The 4526-nt window shown below is 51.3% G+C and overlaps 1 long non-coding RNA gene across 1 annotated transcript; it reads left to right on the top strand.

Moving 5' to 3' along the window:
• Window positions 1–266: 266 nt before the first annotated feature.
• LOC140515149 (uncharacterized) lies at window positions 267–2453 on the top strand. The gene is made up of 3 exons (XR_011970858.1): window positions 267–460; window positions 1207–1368; window positions 1605–2453. It is a non-coding gene; the product is annotated as an uncharacterized lncRNA (long non-coding RNA).
• The last annotated feature ends 2073 nt before the right edge of the window (window positions 2454–4526 follow it).

Raw genomic sequence — 4526 nt, 5'->3', positions numbered from 1 at the left:
CCAGGAAAGTGACAATCAATGGCATCTTGCCTGACGCTTTTTGTTTTCTACTCAAGTAGTACAGCAGCAATATGAATACCTTCTAACGAGAAATGTATAAAATTTCAGAGATCATGTCTTCCATACCTCATCGGTATGTGACATTTTAAAAATTGGAGTGAGATAATTTCTGGGTAATTGGATCAACATTTTAATGCACCACGCTCTATAGCTAGGAGGGGAAGGGATGCGGAGGACCTCCTCGCCTTCCCCTGAGTGCTGAGGCTGGAAGCCGCCCTCGCGGAGGAGCCCCTGGTGGTGAGGCGACCAGACCAGCACGTGCTTCCCCTCCCCCTGCACTTTCCTGTCCCGCCCCAGCACGAGGCCGGAAGTCCGCAGAAGCGCATCCGCCCAACAGCGCGACGCTCGGCTCGTCGTGCTCACAGCAGGCACTGCCGTCATCTGGGAGGCCCCTGGGCGGGTGAGGGGGCGGGAGGGGGTCGTGGGGCCCCGCGCTTGTGGGGGTTTGGGGCGGCGGGGGAGGCCCGGGCCTTGTCCCCTGATTCCTTCTTCCAGCAGGAAGCCTCTGGCCCTCCCTCCGTCTGTCACCCCGGCCCTCCCTCCCTCCGTACTTTCTTTGGTCCCTCTGTCCATCTCTGCATCCACACGTGCCTTGGGCCCTTCATTCATCCCTCAGTCTGACCCTCCATTTTCCCCTCCGTACATCTGTCCATCCCTCCCTCGGTCCCTCCCCCTCTCCGTCCTCCCCTCCCTCCCCCCTGCTCCTCCTGCTCGCCCTCCTCCTCCTCCTCTCCCTCCTCCTTCCCATCTCTGTCCCCCTCCCTTTTCCCCTCCCCTTTTCTCTCTTCTCCCCCTCTCCTGCCTCCTCGTTCTCCCCTCCCTCCCGTCCTCCCCCTCCCTCCCCATCTCCCTTCCTCCTCCCCCTCTCCCTTCTCCTGAGTCCCCCCTCCCCTTTCCCTTCCACCTCCTCTTTCCCCTGTACTCCTGTCCCTCCCCTTGTCCCTCCTCCTCCCTTTCTCCCTCTCCTCCCTCCCCCTCCCCCTCCCTCTTCCTCCTTCCTCCTCTTTCTCCTCTTCCCTTTCCCTCCCCCTCTTCTTTGCCCCCCCTCCCCCGTTCTCCCAGAGATTGACCTTGGCCACGACCTTTATCACTATCCGCAGCCCTGAACTCCCCGGATGTAACTCCTCTCCTCTCTTGCCCTCTCAGGGACCCAACTCAACTACTCTCAGTATGAATGAAGCCACAGAGAGCCTCCTCCTCCTCCTCCTCGTCCTCCTCATCCTTCTCCCTCCCCCCGCTCCTCCTCCCAGATCATGAGTTTGAGGATTTCTTTGAAGGTGATTATCCATTGTTTTGAACTCCCCAAAGGTAAGTTCTCTCTAACCTCAGCCTTGACCATTCTCCCAGGCCTGACCCTAAGAGAGACCCTCGCCATCCTCCTTCCCATGCCATTCCTTCTCCCCCTGTTCCCTCTCCCTCCTCCTCTTCCTCTCCCTCCTCCTTCCCCCCTCCTCCCAGAGAATGACCTTGGCCACGACCTTGATGGCTATCCTCAGCACTGAACTCCCAACATGTAACTCCTCTTCTCTCTTCTCCCCTCACAGACACGCCTTGACCATTCCCACCATGACTGGCACCATTTTCCTCCTCCTCCTCCTCCTCCTCCTCCTCCTCATCCTTTTCCCTGAGGATGTTTCAAGATGATGCACAACCCTGAACACTCAGAAGGAAACTCTACTCCAACACTGACCTGTAGCATTCTCCCAAGGCCTGACCACCAAGAGATCTCCCCCCACCCCCAAGTGCCATTGAATTTATTCTACTCTCATTTTCAGTGGTTTATTATTGTTTACTATTATTACTATTTTATTTAGTGTTATTACTATTATTGTTTACTATTACTGCTTTCATGCTGTATGGGTCAGGAAGTTTACTGATAGGCCAAGTTACCTCAGTTATCTGATTTGCAGTGGGCTAAAGAAAAGTGCCTGACATTAATTTGATAATTCGTTGTATTGGAAATACTGTTAGGAACTGTACTCTTCTTTCATCTCTTTGGGATCTGGATGTAATTGTTAAAAGACTGACGTAAATATGTGGAGAAAATCGGTAGCCGATTAGTAACTGTGTTAGGGCGGTAATATTTTAAGATTTCAGGCTCTACCCCCATGCTTATTGTGCATTGTTGGGACCTCATGGAAGAACTAGAAATGGCAAAGGAAAAGATTTTTAGAAATCAGTCTTTAATTAGCTTTAGTCTACAGAGCAAGGTCAGATAAAGATCTGGAGAATCCTGGCCACCCCACCTTTCAGCATAATCCCTGGAAAGGCCTTAGTAAATCTAATACTGCATAAATGTTGGATATGGTAAATGGATATGGATATGGATATTGGTTACCCTGATCTGTGACTATTGCAAAAGATATTAAAGAAACCCTTCCTTTTGGTGTTCAGACTGAGAATTGTTTCATTTCCCTCCTCTCTGAAAGCTGTCAAAGGTTTCTCTTGGGGACACTGGCCACCCCTAGCCAGTGCCACCCCTCAAGAAAAGAAACCTGTCTGTAATCTTAGAGTAAGAAATTCTAAAACCAACTTAGAACACTTAGCCCAGGCCACTCTAAGCGAACCTAGTGGTAACAGGTGTGAATTCAAATTGTCCACTTTTCTAAGTGTGCTTCTATATTGACTGACTACTTGGGCCAGCTCCTATTTGCTAAGTCTCTGAAAAAGAAAAGAGGTAGGGCATTGAGAGGGTGTATAGCTCTATAAGGAAGCAGAGGAAAAGATGATATGGAACTGGAAATCGTCATGGCATGTCTTTCAAAAATGGAAATATATGAATTTATGGACAATAACCTCTTTTCTTTGGAAGTGCCAAGAGTACCAGGCCTTGGAAATTATATTAAGTGAATTACATGTGTATAGAATATAGAGCATTTGTAGTATATTACATATAATATAGTTATATATGTGCATAATAAGTAGAATGTGAAGAGAGCTGAGAGCCCAGGACTGGGGGATGTGAGGCGATGGGGATGATGAGCCACCAGAGGAGATGGAGAAGGAGAAGCAGGACAAGGACTGAGGACCAAGAGAGCCTAGCGTCAGGAAAGCCCAGAGGAGAGTCACCCAGGGCCGACCGGGCCCGGCAGATGCCAGTGCTGTAAGGATGAAGCTGGAGAAAAGGCTGGCAGCGGCTGGCAAGGAATAGGTGTCCGGGAACCCTGCAGGGGGCCCTCTGTGTTGAGTGATGGGTCAAAAGGCAGGCTGCAGAGGCGGGGAAAGGGAGAGATGGGAGGAGAAGTGGAGGCAATGGCAATGGAGTGACATTTGATGGAGTGTGGACAAGGATCGGCTGCTTCAGGTAAGGAGTCACTCTCCAGAAGGGGCCGCATCTAGAAGTGGCCTCTGTCCACCCAAAGTTGACTGGGATGAGGAGGTGGATGCTAAAGAGGAAACCCTTCACCGAGATCCCTGGAAGAGCTCCTGGAGAGCCCCTGTTGCTGGGGGCTGCCATGTGTCCACTATTTGAAAAGAAAAACTGACCCTGTGTTCTCAACAGCTGTTCCTTCCCTCGGAGGTGACCTGTGGGACAAGCCCTGGGCCCTTTGATCCCTGAGGAAAAGAAATGCCCCCTCTGACTTCAACCACTCCCAACCCGTGCAGCTCCCTAAGGATACCCATCTTGGAGAGGAAACCTGGTGTTCAGTTTATTTTGTAGCGCACTGGGCAGACGCAACAGCCAGCAGATTGGCACAGGCTGGCAGTCACCACTTAGCAAATGCCTTCTTTGCTCCAGGCACCTTACTAAGCACTGGGGATCCAGAGAAGGGCCAAAGGCAGTTCCTGACCTCAAGGGCCTTAAGCTTAAACTGGTGGAGGCAGAGGAGGTGACATAGAAGCAACCCAGGACAGAGATGATTTTGGCAGAATAAGGAGGAGACGATAAATGGAAAGAAGGCGTACTTAGGAGGCAGGAGTCTTATTGCAGAAGCTGAGACTTGGAAGACCCTGGGGGAGAGGAAGGGTCTCTGGCACCTTTGAGATAACGGGTGAACTCAGAGCAGCACAGATATCCTTTGGCGCCTTGCAGCTTTCCCCGTGAGAGCAGCCCCCCTTTGTTCTGGATCTGTCTCCTTGGGACAAGGTGGTTGGCACACCTTCCTTCTCTGTCCTTCCCCACCATGAGGCTGGGAGCTCTTTGAGGGCAGGGACTTTGGGGGCTTGGGTTCTTTATTTTGGGCCTTCCTTGTATCCCCAGAGCTTAGCAAGGAGCCTGGTAACACCTCATAGCTGCCAGTGAGCTGACTGACTGTGTTGGTTGGTGATAGAAGAGAGCAGAACAAAACCATCCTCACCCCTCTCGTACCCAACAGTCTTGTAAAGGCTTGGAGTCAAACAGGAGACAGGGAACAGAACTTAGACTCCTTTGTCTCCAAAGGAGAGTGGGGCCAAACGATGTGAAATTTGTCCATAGAAATAGGGGGGAGCCAATTTGTGAAGGAACTCAAATCCAAAGGAAAGAC

Source organism: Notamacropus eugenii, chromosome X (genome assembly GCF_028372415.1).
Source record: "Notamacropus eugenii isolate mMacEug1 chromosome X, mMacEug1.pri_v2, whole genome shotgun sequence".
Classification (NCBI taxonomy): domain Eukaryota; kingdom Metazoa; phylum Chordata; class Mammalia; order Diprotodontia; family Macropodidae; genus Notamacropus; species Notamacropus eugenii.
Note: the sequence above shows the minus strand (reverse complement) of the source record. Positions and strands in the feature narration are given on the sequence as shown.